The following is a 16524-nucleotide window of genomic DNA, read 5'->3' as shown; positions in this document are numbered from 1 at the left end:
TGGGAGAAGTTAACTGCCTGTTGCCCACAAGCACATAGATTCCAGACCAGCTGGAACCAGAAGGTTGATGATGTTGACTCCCGATTACCTCACCGCCAGCCAATCAGAAGGCTGTCCACACCCCTGCACCCCTCCCCCTCTCCCTGTCTTTATAAGCCTTTCCCTGACCGCCATGGGGAGTTTGGGCCTTTCAAGCATTAGCTGCCCTGAACTGTCTGCTTGGTGCCCTGCAATAAACACTGCACGTTCCTTCACCACAACCTGGTGTCAGTAGATGGGCTTAATTGCATGCAGGTAAGCAGATCCAACCAGTACATCCTAAAGGAGATCAGTCCTGGGTGTTCACTGGAAGGACTGACTCTGAAGCTGAAACTCCAATATTTTGGCCACCTCATGCGAAGAGCTGACTCATTGGAAAAGAGGGATTGGGGGCAGGAGGAGAAGGGGACGACAGAGGATGAGATAGCTGGATGGCATCAACGACACGATGGGCATGAGTTTGAGTGAACTCCGGGAGTTGGTGACGGACAGGGAGGCCTGGCATGCTGCGATTCATGGGGTCGCAAAGAGTCGGACACGACTGAGCGACTGAACTGAACTGAAACAGACCGAAGTTTGGTTCGGTAACGCTAGCCCTGGGTTGTTCTTCCACTGGCCATCATCTCTAGCCGCTCCAAGCAGGCCACAAAGACATTCTCCCAGCTGCCCTCCCACTGACCACAGGCCTTCGTGTTGGGGCCCTGCCTGCTCCCCCAGGGCCCAGGCACTAGGCCCCAGGGTGATGAGCATTCTTGCACCTCCCCACCTGAGGGGCCGGGCCCCCTGCAGGGCATTGTGTGCTGTGGACCCAGGCCCCCCTCCCCTCCTCCACCCTCCACCTTGGGGTCCTCCAGAACTCAGGGAGCCACTCCCATCCGAGCCACACGGCCTTCACGGCTCCCTCCCCGATTCCAGAAACCACATCAGGTCTGTCCACCTACATCAGGACACCCTGAGGAGGGGGATGATTAAAATGCCAGATCCTCAGCTGAAAAACATCAGTTTCCTAGATCCCATGAATCCAAATCTCTGAGATGAGGGCTGGCAATTCACACACACAGTTTTTGAGATTAAATTACATTTACATTCAGTAAAATGTGCAAACATTAAATTCATAGTCTGATGGGTTTTGACAAATGAACATTCCCATGTAACTCACACACCAGACATGACATAGAACATGTCCATCACCCTAAGAATTCCCCAGCCCCCCTTCCAGTCAATATGTCTCACCCACCCACAACCCCTGTTTCATTTCTGCCCCATATTAGTTTCATCTATTCATGAACTTAATGTAAACAGAATCCTACAGTCTAGTACTTGTTCTGGCTTCTTTTACTCAGCCCAGTGCTTTTGAAATTCAACCATATTATTGCCTATATCAATAGTCTATTCTTTTATATCTGAGTAGCATTCCATTGTATGCATGCCCCACAGTTAGCTTATCCCTTCTTTGCTGGACATTCAGGTTTTTCCATTTGGGGCCATTGTGAAGAAAGCGGCTATGAGCATTTGTAGGTAAGTCTTTTTGTGGGCAGCATGCTTTCATTTCTGTTGGGTAGACACCTAGCAGTGGATTTTCTGGGCCTTTATTAGAAGCTGCCAAACTTTTCTAGAATGGCTGTAACCTTTAAGACTCCATCCAGCAGAATATGAGAGTTTCAGTTGCTTCACATTTCTGCCAACACTTGGTATTATCAGGCTTTTAAATTGTAGTCATTCTAGTGGGTATGAAGTGGCAGATCATTGTGACCTGAATTTACTTTTGCCTGATGACTAAGAATATTAACTATTTTTTCATGTTTATTGGCATTTTATATGCTCTTTTCATGAAGTGCCTATTCAAGTCTTTTGACCATTTAGAAAAATGGGTTATCTTTTAAATTATTATTAATAATGATTAATTTTCAGATATTCTTTTATATATTCTTATAGTGTAAGCTCCGACAGTATTTTCTTTTTTCTAGTGCAAGTGCCTGACACACTTTGGTCACTGAGGCATCTATTTCAAAGAAGCATCCACTTCAAAAACAACTATTTAGAGTAAACACATTGCACGTCACACAGCAAGATAAAGAGCCAGGCTGCCTCCCCCAACCAAGGTTCCTTTCTTTTTAGAGGTCTTGGTTGATAACAACTGACCTTTGGTGCTACATTTTTTTTCTCTTCCCATGTTTTAAAATTCCCACTTTTATGTTTTAAATTCATCAATAAGGAGTGAATTCAGGAAAACCTACACCCCCCACCCTACCCTCAACCTCAATAAAAGAGGAACCCCAGGCCCATGCAGTCTCTCTCTCTCCCCTTGACCTTGCTGTGTGGCCCCAGATGTGATGTATCATTTTCAGATCTTATAAGTCTTAAACCTCAATTTTTTTTTTCCAAAATTTCCTGATGGTTGTAGCTGAAGGGTGTCTTCAATCATACGAACCACATGGACTGGTCCAACCAAAATATTGGTTATTGATAGGCTGAGACCAGCACACAGTTTTGGTCATATGTCCTTTGTCATAGATAAATATTAGGAAATTTTCCTTTCAGTCGAGGGCTTGCCTTTTCATTTTCTTAGTGATATCTTTTGATGATCAGAAATCTTAATTTTTGTTGAAAACCAGTTTGTTATTTCGTCCTATTTTGATGAGTGCTAGTTTTCTGCCTAAGAATCTGCCTACTGACTGTGTGTTTAGCAAGCTTCTCAGGTGGTTCTGCTTTGCACTAAAATTTGAGGTCTCAGTGGTGCAGTGTTAGGTATTTTCCCCTGCTGGCTCCCTTCCTCCTAACACATGTGTGCATGTATGCACGTGCGCACACACTCACATACCTGGACAAGGAATCCAGAACTTAAGAACCCAAGATATGATGGGTAGACAATGGGTTTTCCCTCGCTATGCACCCCCTTCCTCTTTGTAATAGGAACCCAACAATTGTCTGGGATGCGAATGTCCTGCTAAGACTACATTTCCCAGCTTACTTTGCAGCCAGTGGTGGCCATGTAACCAAGTTTTGTCCAATGACTGGTAAGTGGAAGTGGATATAAAACTGTAGGAATATATCCTTGAAGGAATGAGGAGCTTCTTCAGAGTCCTGCCCTTCTTTATGCTAGCTGGAACCTGAATGCAATAGCTGGATCTTAAGCAACCACGTTGGCCAGTGAGGAGGGATATTAAGGCTGATGGAGCAACAGTGTAGAAGGAGCCTGGGTCCTTGATGACTTGGGAGCCACCAGATTGTCTGGATGGCCTCTCTTCAGACTTCTCTTACGTGACAGAAAAATAATATCTTACCTTGTTCAGGTATTGGTGCTGTTACTGCGTTTGGGTTTTGTTTGTTTTCTGCAGTTGAATTGAATACTAACTTCTGCACCTGGCTGTTTTCCTTTGAGGGAGATGGAGAAAATGAACTCTCCATTCTTTGTAGAAGATGCTGACCAGAAGGGGGAAAAAAGGCAAAGCAAAACAAAATGAAAAACTGATACCAATTAATTTCTCAGGAACTCAGTCACATCTTATTTGGAAAGAAGTCAAGGAATCTGGAACATTCCTACAGCCTCTAATGTTTTCAAAGCACTTCCATGCATATCTTTTCATAGAGCCTCATTGCATCCTTCCAGGTGGGTTGTTTTTGGACACACAGTATCGACTTCCCCTGACACAGGCAAGGTCTGAGATTCAGAAGGCAAGTGACTTGCCCAATCCTCCCCTCCATGGCCCACACAGACCACAGGCAGTGTTGGGATACCCTGACTTTTTGCCCAGGGCACTATGGAAATGCCTGAGAACCACAGTGGTACAGAGATGTCTGGGCATGCAGCATCTCAGAGGGCAAGGGTGAAATCCTTTTCCCCCCGATGACAGTGGGGTCTGCCAGAGCTGGGGCTCAGGTCAGGCAGGGGGCCACCCACTGTCAGGTGCCACGGGATGATCCTCCGTGAGGATCTTGCCTCATCTGAGTCCCTGCCGGGGAATGTTCAGCTCAATTCTTTGTCTAAACAGCAGCCCCTGATTCTTCTACAAAGAGAATGATATGGTGGCAAGACCATGGGCCACAGCAAAAGACCAACTTTTGGTTCAAAAATCCTTCTCTAGTTACTTCACTACATGACCTTGAACATTTTCCTCTGCTCAGCTTCCTTTCTGCTCTGAAACACACGAATACTTTGAAAGCACTGTTGGAGGGATTAAATTAAACAGTATAAGTCAAGTATCTGCCATGTGAGTTCCTTTCCCCTCAATTGCCCTTTATGATAATAGGGTTCCTGGTATTCATTCTCCCAGAGAAGCAAGAAATTGCTAATTCATTACACTAATTACACACCTTCTGGGTATAAAGTATGATGCTAAGATTATTCACCAGGTAGAGATAAAACAACCTGATCCAGCTATCAGTGAGGCGTGTTCTGATTGTCAAACAACCATTCCTGGCTGGCTGAATGGAAGGCAGAGAGCAAAGAACCCTCTCTGCCAAAATAGATCCTGACAGATCCTCCCTAAATGTTGCTGGTGGGTGAAATGAAACGATGGGCTGAGTCCAGCACAGTCAACTCCACAACACAGAAGTTACCCCACTTCTTCTCAGGCTTTCATGTTAATATTTCTCTCATTCACTTGACATTTACTAAATATTTATTCTATACAAGACCTTGAGTTGAAATGAATGTATTTTAATTTTACTTGTGGGAATTAATTTCATTAAAAAAAAAAAAAAAGAGAAACACTGATTCTTACCAGGATAGATTTTTCACAAAAACTTCATAGAAATTGATAGATGATTTTAAAAATTGAGACCATACTGGATAAAAACTCTCCCTTCAAATCTTCCAGTTTAAACTGAACCATGAAACTGACGGTCATACTTTTCATAATATAAAATTAAATACATTACAAAAAAGTAAATGCTGTGAAGACACATGGATTAAAAACATAAACATATTTTCCATTAAAATTATATTATCAACCAGATGGATAAAGAAAGTTTTATTCTTACCTAAATGCCCCTCTTCTATGACTTTCAGAGGACTGTTTTTTCTTTTTCTACTCTAAAAAAGGATGAGACATCTAAGACAGATTTCAGCCAGGGGCTGTAGCCTGGCAAGTGTGTGTGAAATGGTTTCCATAAGGGTAAACTCTGGCGTTGCTTCACTGAAGTCTGAGTATTCAGCAGTCTTCTATCTCAAGGCAAGACAAGGTCTGGCCACATCATGTTTCAGGCAATGTTTCCAGTGCCCAGGAATATTACAGAACCCCTGACCACCAAGATGGGGCTACATGTAAGATCTCACTATATCACACATACCACTGTTAACCCCAGTCTGAACCAAATGCTGAGGGTGCTAATTCTATTTGAGAATCTCAGGTTCTGTGTTCCAGGGGAGTTGATACGTTGGGGACGCTGGAGCCTTTGTTCTGAGGATCCCAGCCAGCGGGTCAGGCTGGTCCTTTTTCAACTAGCATTCACTGATCGCCCCCTGGTGGACATAAAGCAGAACGTGCCGTGACCCGGCTCTCAAGGTGAAAGTTATAGAGAGTTGCCATGTCCTATGATGCACATGGAACAACAGACTGGTTCCAAACAGGAAAAGGAGTACGTCAAGGCTGTATACTGCCACCCTGCTTATTTAACTTATATGCAGAGTACATCATGAGAAACGCTGGGCTGGAAGAAGCACAAGCTGGAATCAAGATTGCTGGGAGAAATATCAATAACCTCAGATATGCAGATGACACCACCCTTATGGCAGAGAGGGAAGAGGAACTAAAAAGCCTCTTGAGGAAAATGAAAGAGGAGAGTGGAAAAGTTGGCTTAAAGCTTAACATTCAGAAAACTAAGATCATGGCATCTGGTACCATCACCTCATGGGAAATAGATGGGGAGACAGTGGAAACAGTGTCAGACTTTATATTTTTGGGCTCCAAAATCACTGCAGATGGTGACTGCAGCCATGAAATTAAAAGACGCTTACTCCTTGGAAGGAAAGTTATGACCAACCTAGATAGCATATTAAAAAGCAGAGACATTACTTTGCCAACAAAGGTCCGTCTGGTCAAGGCTATGGTTTTTCCAGTGGTCATGTATGGATGTGAGAGTTGGACTGTGAAGAAAGCTGAGTGCTGAAAAATTGATGCTTTTGAACTGTGGTGTTGGAGAAGACTCTTGAGAGTCCCTTGGACTGCAAGGAGATCCAACCAGTCCATCCTAAAGGAGATCAGTCCTGGGTGTTCATTGGAAGGACTGATGCTGAAGCTGAAACTCCAATACTTTGGCCACCTCATGCGAAGAGTTGATTCATTGGAAAAGACCCTGATGCTGGGAGGGATTGGGGGCAGGAGGAGAAGGGGACGACAGAGGGTGAGATGGCTGGATGGCATCACCGACTTGATGGGCATGAGTTTGAGTAAACTCTGGAAGTTGGTGATGGACAGGGAGGCCTGGCGTGCTGCGATTCATGGGGTCGCAAAGAGTCAGACACGACTGAGCCACTGAACTGACTGACTGACTGAACTAATGATGCCTAGCATGGGGTGAGGTGGAATGGGATGGAGTGAGTGAGGGCAAAGGGTGGCTTGGTCCTGGTGGGTCAGAGAAACCTCTCCTCAATTCTAGAATATTGTGACAACAGGCTCTGCCAGAAATAAAAACAATGTTTACTGAGCACCTAACATATGTTAAGACTGCTCTAAGCCTTAACATGCGTTAACTAATTTAATCCTTAGAGACAACCCCTCATGGTGGATTACTATTATCCCTATGAGAATAGTCACAATGTGAAAGACGTAATCCCCCCAGAGTTAGCCTGCATGGCCTTGGGTGTAGTTTCCAAAGAAGGGAGACTGTGTGGTGGAAAGCCCCAATGCCACCCAATGTCCATTACTGTCCACCACACTTGTTTGCTGATATTAATTTTCTCCTGGGTTTTCAGAGAAGGATTAAGTCCTCTGATTTCTAAGAGTGGTAATGCTAGAAGTCTGTTTCTGTTTTCTACTTTCATTCTTGGGGACAATTTTCTTTTGTCATTTAAGGTTTTTTTTTTTTTTTTCTGAACCTCCAGCTGCAAATACGTTTAATAATCAACCACAACAGAGCCCCTGACAGATGAGCCTCAAAACAGATGGCTCTATTGAAAAGCAACAATTGAAAATGGAGGGTAATTTGAACCAATCAAGAAGATAGGGTCTCTAGGAGGCAAAGTTTCTACAGAAACTGTAACAAACTATAACCATATCCCCCAAGCTCCACCCGCAGATGAGCCTTTCTTGGGGGTGGATCCAACTTTTTTTTAAACATCTGGAATGTTGAAAAGGAAGAGAGAGAGGCCCTAGGGACTTGTCAATCAAATTCACTTTACTTTTGGCAAATTCAGCATCAGTGACAAATTGTGCAATTTGACATAAACAAAGTTGATAGATGTCGGCAAAGCTGTCTTGAAACAGCAGCAGTGAAGAAATGTGTAGGATTTTTTTTCCTTTCACTCAACAGTTTGTTTAATAACAAATAAAACAACCAGATGTTTAAAAAAATCCTGCCACCTCCACAATGTCATCTGAGAGTTAACTGCTGATTAATGAGAATGTGAGGTTCGTTCCCATCCCAATTCAGAAACTTGGCAAGAAAGTCCATGTGAGAACTGCATAGCTCTTATTACAGTTCATGAAGGCTTCTAAGTTCACCTCTGAGGCTTTTATTGGACTAGAAAACACTGGCCTTGATATCGGAAGACTTGAGTGTAGGCTCTAGTCTGCCACTACCTCCCTCTGTAACCTTGGGTATATCACTTAATCCTCCTGGAGTTTGGGTTCCCATGGGATGCACGATGATCACCAGCCCTGCCCTGCCTACCCCCGGGTTGTTGCAAGGTTCAAGTGCGATACTAGATGTGAATCACATTTTCTTTAATTTCAAGCTTATTAATCTTCTCATTGAGAGATAATTACATCTGGTGAAGTACACAAGTCATAAGCCTATAGCTCAATAAATTTTTACATATGTATACACCTGTGCATGTGTGTTAAGTCGATTCAGTCATGTCCAACTCTTTGCAACCCTGTGGGTGGGATGTAACCCACCAGGCTTCTTTGTCCATGGGATTTTCCAGGCAAGAATGCCGAAGTGGATTGCTATGCCCTCCTCCAGGGGATCTTTCAGGCCCGGGGTCGAACCCACGTCTCCTGCATTGCAGGGAGATTCTTTACCCACTGAGTCATCAAGAAAGCCCATTTTATAGGGTAAGAACTGGCTATCCTGTTAGATCAGCAACATCTTTACTGCCTCAAGATGGAGTTCACACCGAGGATGACCCAGCAGAAAGCTGGAAGGTCCCTGGAGACTCAGCTGCTGAATCAACCAACCTGCCATCTACTGCCAAACTTCCAATTAGGTTAATAACACATTTCCTCATGGTTCAGGCCAAATTCAATCAGTTATTCGGAGCTCAAACATCCTGACTGATACACTAAATGATCTCAGAGCTCCTCTATTGAGCTTGGAACTACCCTCAGTATCTTTAACACATGACTTCTGGTAGACCCAACCAATTGTGCCGACACAGGAGTTAGAATTCTGGTCAAAGCCTATTTGCCATCCCTGATAATGCCAAGTCACCTTCTGTGCAGCTGAAATTAAATTCATCTAAAGTGCAAAGTAAGAAGCTTCCCTTTTAAGCTTTTAATGACTATTAAAGAATACTGCTCATCACTCAGTCACAGATCACAAAGCATTATGCAATTTGCTGCCACCCACTAAGAGCCCATCTCCAGCAGTAGCAGCTCAAGATAGGGGGCAATTGTGGAGCTGAATTCTGTCATTTAAGATATAATTCTAGCTTTCTTCCCATGTACCACATGCTAAGGATTGTGGGGGATACCAAGGAAGTAAAACAAGGTTCTAAACTGCAAATACTTTAGGAAAGAGAAGTGATAGGAATTCTGGGTAGCAAAAATATCAAATATTCCATAGTGAAGAGGATATTTTCCCTTTTTTAACTTTTATTGTATAATGAATAATATATGTGTGGTAAAGTATATAAATCTTAAATGTGCAGCTCAATGAATTTTTAAAAAGTGAATACATCCATGTGCCCAGCATCCAGATTAAGAAACAGACCATTAACAAACCTCAGAAGATTGTCTCATTTCCCTCCCTAATCAACAACCCTTCCTCCCTTCAAAATAACTACTGATGTGCCTTCAAAGTACTGCTACTGATCTGACAGTCTGTCACCATAGATTAGTTTTGTCTCATTTGAACTTTATATAAATGGAGTCATACATTTGGATCTGGGTTTTGCTTACCATTATTTATGAAATTCATTCACGTTATTATATGTGGATGTAGTTCACATATTCTTTTATTTACTGCAGTATTTTGCAGTATCACATCATAATTTATTTATCGCATTCTTCTTTTAATGGCATTTGGGTAGTTCCCACTTTGGGGCTAGTACAAAATATGGTGTTTTAAATGTTCTTGTACATGGCTTTAGCGAAAATATGTACACATTTATGCAAGAGATGGATTAAAACATACAAACATATACATACATACATAAAATTGTTGAATCACGGAGTATGTGTGCATTTAACTTAATATGTTTTGCTAGTTTTCCAAAATGGATGTTCCTATTTACAACTCCTCTGTAGTGTATGATGGTCTTAGTTGCTCCACAACCTTAAAAACATTTTTGTTTATGCTGGTAAAATATGCAACATAAAATTAACCATCTTAATTTTCAAGTGTACAGTTCTGTAGTATTAAATACTGTAATAATGTGTTTATGATTATTATAATGCTATCACTACCATCTATCTTCTTAACCCTTTTCAACTTGTAAAGCTAAAATTCTGTACCCATTAAATGATAACCCCATTTCCACCCACTCCCTAGCTCCTGGCAACTGCCATTCTACTTTATGTCTCCATGACTTTACCTACTCCAAGTGAAATAATATAGTCTTTGTCTTTTTGTTACTGGTTTATTTCATTTAGTATAATGTCCTCAAGGTTCATCCATTTATAGTATATGTCATGATTTCCCTCCTTTTAAAGGCTGAATAATATTCTATTCTCTGTATATACTATATTTGCATATCCATTCATCCATCATGGACACTTGGATTGCTTCTGTAGTTTGAATATTGTAAATAATGCTATGTACATGGGTGTAGAAATGTCACTTTGAGACCCTGCTTTCAATTCTTTGGAGCATATATCCAGAAGTGGAATTGCTGGATCATATGGAAATTGTATTTTTAGTTTTTGAGGCTTCTCCATAAAGAATGAGTTTTTCTACTGCAAAAAAAAAAAGTCATAAGGATTTTTTTAGGGATTGCATTGACTCTGCAGATCTCTTTGAGTAATATTGACATCTTAACAATACTGAGTCTTCCAATCCATGGACATGGAATGTGTTTTCTCTTATTTATGTCTTCTTTAACTTGTTTCAGCTATTTTGTAGTTTTCATTATGCAAGTTTTTCCCTCCTTAGTTAATTTCTAAGTTATTTTTATGCTATTAAAAACTGAATTGTTTTTGTAAATTTCTTTTCAGATTTTTCATTGTTAGAGTATAGAAATGTGACTGGTTTCCTATGTGTTGACTTTGTATCCTGTTACTTTGCTGAATTAATTTGTTCACTCTAACAGGGTTTGTTTGTATGTGTGTTTGTGTGTGTATGTGTGTGATCTTTAAGACTGTCTACATATAAATCTTATCTGGGAACAGAGATAATTTAACTTCTTCCTTTTTTATTTGAATGCCTTTTATTTCTCTTTCTTGCCTAGCTACTCTGGCTAGAACTTCCAGTACTATGTCGAATAGAGGTGACAAAAGCAGGCATCCCTGCCTTGTTTGTGATCTTAAAGGAAAAGATTTCAGCTCTTTGCCATTGAGTATGATGTTTGCTGTGGGGGTTTTCATATATGGCTTTTACTCTGTTTAAGTACTTTCCTTCTGTTTCTAGCTTGCAAAGTGTTTTTATAATGACAGGGTGTTGAATTTTGTCAAATGTATTTATGCATCAATTGAGATTATCATGATTTTTCTCCTTCATTGTGTTAAAGTGGTGTATTACATTGATTGATTTTCATATGTTGAACCAGTCTTGCGTTCCAGAAATAAATGCTTCTTGGTCATGGTGTTATACTCATTTTAATATGCTGCTGAGCGCTTCCCTGATGGCTCAAGTGGTAAAGAATCTGCCTGCAATGCAGGAGACAAAGGAGATGCGGGTTTGATCCCTGGGTCAAGGATATCCCCTGGAGGAGGACATTGCAATCCACTCCAGTATTCTTGCCTGGAAAATCCCATGGACAGAGAAGCCTGGTGGGCTACAGTCCATAGGGTAGCAAAGAGTCAGATACGTCTGAGCATGCACATACAGGGAGCTAAGATTCCGCATGCCTCATGGCCAGAGAAACAAAACATAAAGCAGAAGTGGTATTGTAACAAATTCAATAAAGTCTTTAAAAAAAATGGTCCGCATCCAAAAATCTTTTTAAAAATATGTTGCTGAAATTGGTTTGCTAGCATTTTGCTAAGAATTTTTACTTGTGGTATCTTTGGCTGGCTTTGGAATCGGGGTAATACTGGCCTCACAGAACACTCATAAAAAGTATTCTTTCCTTTTCAGTTTTTTGGAAGAATTTGAGAAGGACTGGTAGTAGCTCTTTAAATATTTAGTGGAATTTACCAGTGGAGCCATTGGATCCAAAGCTTTTATTTGTTGAGAGATTTGTTTGAGAGATTTGTTGAGAGATTTGTCGACTGATTCAATCTCATTAATTACAGGTCTACTCCGGTAATCTACTTTTTCTTGATTTAGTCTTGGTAAGTTTTATGTTTCTGGGAATTGGTCCATACCATCCATCATTTGTTGGGGTACAATTGTTCACAGTACTCTTATCCTTATTTCTTATTAGTGCAGTAACGTCCCCACTTTCATATCTGATTTTCATAGCTTTCATACTTTCATAGAAAGTACGTTAGTGTTTTGCTCAAGTCTTTACAGGTGCAGGTTGAAAGCTAGAAGAGAACAGGTCTCAGAGGAGCCTGGGTAGGGGCTCCCTTTCTCAGAATTGAGAGGTAATGTATCGAGAGGGTGGGCAGACACTTTCTTTCCTCTCCACCTTTGCTTATTCTATTCCCTTGGCGAGGAAAAAGCTCCCTTCTCTCTCTGCCTGTCTGAGCCCTGTTCACCTTTACAGCTCAGTGAAGGCATCAACCCACCCACCCCCAGGGGAAGGCTCCTTTCAACCCAACAGACTGGGTTAAACTCCCTTAGCATCCTTACATATTACACTGAAATACACTCTTTCTGCACCCACTTTTCATCAGATCATAAGGACTAGGTCTTACACATTTTTGGCATATTGTGAGCACTAATTGTATTGTATGACTGGGCATTGCAACAATCCTAGCTCCACTCTCCTCATGTCTGTCTTTTTTTCATTTTATTTATTTATTTTGGCGGCACTGGGTCTTCATTGCCATGCGCAGACTTTCTCTAGTTGCAGCAAGAGGGGGCTACTCTCTAGCTGCGGTGCTTGGGCTTGGTAGTTGTGGTGTTTAGTTGCCCTGGGGCATGTGAAATCTTCCTGAAGCAGGGATCAAACTCCTGTCCCCTGCTTTGGCAGGTGGATTTATAACCATCTGAGGACCAGGGAAGTCCTCTGCTTATGTCTTAAACACAGAAGTAGCCTCCCAGCTCCTCTCTGATGCCTACTGTCCATTCTCCCCCAAAAGGACTAGAGGGATTGTCTACAAAAGTAAACCAGCTCATGTCAGAACTCAGCATCAAACCCTCCAGTGGCTTCCACTTGCATGAGGAATAACTGACACTCTCTCGCTGCAGCCTGAAGTATCTACAAAGTCTGGCCCCAGCCAACTGTCTTACCCCACCTGTGCTCCATCATCTTCTACCAGTCATACCCTTCCCCCTGCTTCTTTCTATTCTTCAAACACCAGGTGTTTCCCCGTGGAACCTTCAGATTTGTTCCCTCTACTAGGAATGTTCTGCAGCCAAGGCTGTGCAAGGCTGACCCTTTCTCATGATTTAAGTTTCAGCTCAGCGATCACCTTCTCAGAAAGGCCCTCTCTGATCACACAGGCATTGTCTCTCCCGTTACCCTGCTTGTTTCGCCATTGCCTTCCTTACAAACTGGCAGTCGTTTATTGTCTTTTATTTCCCCCACCACGGGCTTCCCTAGTGGCTCAACTGGTAAAGAATCCGCCTGCAATGCGGGTTTCCTGGGTTCGATCCCTGGGTTGGGAAAGATCCCCTGGAGAAAAGAAAGGCTACCCACTCCAGTATTCTGGCCTGGAGAATTCCATGGACTGTAGCGTCCATGGGGTCGCAAAGAGTCAGACACGACTGAGCGACTTTCACTTTCATTTCCCCCAGCACCTTGAGAACTGTCGTGGTCACCACTGTACCCCCCGTGCCTAGAATAGTGCCTGGCACTTGGATGGTGCTCAATAAAGGGTAAGAAATCCGCGCAGGCCATTGTGCGACCGCTTTCTTGCGCCCGAGTTGACTCTAACCACGTGGGAAGGGTGAGGGCAGAGGTCGAGGGAGTGTGGGGAGTGACAGCTCAGTCGAAGGCCCCGCCCCTAGCCCCGCCCGTGTCCGTGTCCGTCTCCATGGGTCTCCATAAAGTTCATTTGGCGGCGCGCCGCGCGGGGCCTTCTGGGAGGGCCGGCCTCGGCCAATCAGGGAGCGCGGACGAGCGGCGCGAGAAGCGGCGGCCGCGTTCTCCAGCCGGGACCTGCGAGGGGGACACGGCTGCTGCTGCGCCAGGTAAGGGTGTTTCTGGCCCCGTCCTTCTGACACGCGGCGTATCCTTGAACCCAGGCCCCCGAGGCTGGGCGGAGCCCTGTCCACATGCTCAGAACCGTGCTGCCCACGCTTCCCCTTCGCCTCATGGCAGCCGTCACGCCTCACGCCGGCTACACAGCGCCCTGTCGAACCGCCCCTTATTACAGCGTCGGGATGGGCCGGCGGAGTGCCTTCTATCTGCCCTCCTTCCGAACACCGAGCCGCGGGCTCCTGGCGCCCCTCATGTCCCACCCCAGCGCTCTGCAGGCGCGCCACGCCCCCACGTCCACCCCTGCCCTGCGAGTCCACCCTCGTCTGTATCGATGCCCCTCCCCCGCCACCTCACTCTTCCAGATTACCTTCCTGACCGCGCCTTGCCAGTTCGCTCGCCCCTCAGAGATGGATTGACCCTGTCGGGAGGCTTTGCCCTCCCAGGAGAGGGACAACCCTGTGAGCCGTGGCCTATCTCCTCCGTTTGCATCCAGCAGAATGCTCCTTCCCGTGAAGGCAGATGCTAGTGATTAGAACCTGGACGTGGCCCTCACTTTCTCTGGGCCCACAGCTCCCCATCTTTTACAAAGGCAATGCCTACATTTACTGGGTCTCATTTTTGAAAAATTACTGGGACCGCAAGGGTCTTTGTTCAAAGTTTGGACGACCCATTGGCAGAGTTGGTCGTGGTTTGCCCCTCTGCCGGTTGTGAGAAGGAGGTTTTGTTTTGACCAAAATGTCTTTAAGCAGGGGTCACCTTTCTGTTCTCTTTGGGGGGTGAGAGGGTGTCCTTAGGCATCATATCTGTTCTTTTCAGTCGTTATTCTTTGTGAATTTGTGTTTGGGACATTTTTATTTTTCATTCCTGGTGATGTCACTCGAGGCTATCATTGTAAATACCTGTTTATTAGGCTAACAGATCCCACCTGAATATCTCCAGCCTGGGCCTCTCCCTTCACCTATGTGCAGCTGCCTACTTACTGTCTCCACTGGGATGGTTGGTAGGGAACTCAGACTGAACATGTCAGGACAGGGCTAGCAAGCTCCATTCCACCTCTCTTCCCAGATTGCTCTTCTTGCTATTTTTTTCTCTTCTCAGTAACGTAAAAGACTCTGACAACAACCTTTGAGTTATCCTTGACTGCTTTTTCACATCCAGTGTCTTTGGCCCAGTCACCATCACCTCTCTCCTGGATTATTGAAATAGTCTCCCATCTCTTCTCCTGGCTTCTGCCCTAACCCCTGTTTTCAGCACAGCAGATAAAAGGATCCCTGTAAGTCAGATCATAAAACCGTCCAGTGGGTCCCCATCTCATTTTAAGATAAACTCTTGGGAATCTTCTAGTGGTCCAGTGGTTGGGACTTGAGTCTCAGACCCAGGTTCCATCCTTGGTCTGGGAACTAGGATCCCACAGGCTTTGCTGCATGACCAAAAAACAAAAAGAAAAAACAAACAAATGATGAAGTCCTTACAGGGAGCTATAATCTGACCCACTGTTACTTTCTCACTTTAGTTTCTGCTCCCCGCTCTTTGCACATGGCAGACTTTCTTCAGCCTCAGAACCTTTGGGCTTGCGATTCAGTATTCACATGGTTTGCTCCCTCATTTCTCTCAGATTTTTATTTGCGAGTCATCTAGTAAGACTTTTCCCACTTCTTGTCTTCCTTTATTGATTTTGTTGTTGTTATATTTTTCTTGTTTATCTTATGTATGTATTGTTTATTTTTCCCCTTGGGAACACGAAGGGGGAATTTTTATCTGTTTTGTTCCTTGCTGTATCTCCAGCACCTAGACCTGCCACACAGTATGTGCTCAGCACATAGGAAATAAGGCCATGTTCCTGACACCGATAAAGGTTTGGGGATCCAGTGGTGACTGAGATAGGCCTGCACTCACTGAGGTGCTGTTTCTGTGGGGCACAGCACCGGTGGTGAGCCCACAGGGATGGCACGTGGTGGCAGGGCCCTTTTAAAAAGAGGACACGGATATCTGAACAGAGACCTGATTGAAATCTGAGAGGGTAATATCTAGGGCAAGCGCATTCCTGGAGGGAAACAGCCAGTGCAAATACCCTGAGGTGGGAATATTGGAGATTCAAGATAGTGAACTTGAGTGTCTGCACCTGCTTCCTGACGGACTGCAGGAGAAAATAAGGTAGAAAGAAAGATATGCCACTGAGAGGGAGAGGTCAGAGGTAAGATCCGGAGGTGAGGACCTGAGGTACAGGTCCTCAGGGAACTGGCCACTTTGATTTGGCAGACATTGATTTGGTACCTTTTTTGTGCCAAACCTAGCAACTGAAGATTCAGAGCTGAGTGGTCTGTGGACCTTATCCTACCAGAATTCTCCATGTGGAGAAGGAGACAGACTTGGGAAGAGATCATCACCGTTTTTCCAGCTGTCCAGGGAAGAATAGTAATCGAAGGTTCAGAATCGTGTGGGAGCAATTTGAAGTAGTTAGGACTGTCCCAGCCCACTTTTCAAGATACCTAAGAGTGTGACAGGGTAGGTTTGTGTTCTAGCAGAGTGTGCACCTGTGTGTCCTGGGGTGTGAAGGGAGGGAGCAGCATGAGGCACCCCAAGGAGTAGTGAACTGCTGGGGTATCTATGAGTGGCGGGCAGTGAGAGATGACGGTGAGGGTGGCTGTACCCGTTCTTTGGAGGACACCTCAGTTGGCCATGTCAGAGCC

At 44.1% G+C, this 16524-nt stretch overlaps 1 protein-coding gene across 1 annotated transcript in view; it reads left to right on the top strand.

The window, feature by feature from the left end:
- The first annotated feature begins 13709 nt into the window (after positions 1 to 13709).
- NUP93 (nucleoporin 93) overlaps positions 13710 to 16524 on the top strand; it is a 105424-nt gene continuing 102609 nt past the window's right edge. Inside the window, exon 1 of the mRNA XM_043435304.1 lies at positions 13710 to 13824. The gene's annotated coding sequence lies outside the window, so the exon portion shown is untranslated. The remainder of the gene's footprint in view (positions 13825 to 16524) is intronic.

The sequence above is a fragment of the Cervus canadensis genome, chromosome 18, assembly GCF_019320065.1.
Source record: "Cervus canadensis isolate Bull #8, Minnesota chromosome 18, ASM1932006v1, whole genome shotgun sequence".
NCBI lineage: Eukaryota > Metazoa > Chordata > Mammalia > Artiodactyla > Cervidae > Cervus > Cervus canadensis.
Note: the sequence above shows the minus strand (reverse complement) of the source record. Positions and strands in the feature narration are given on the sequence as shown.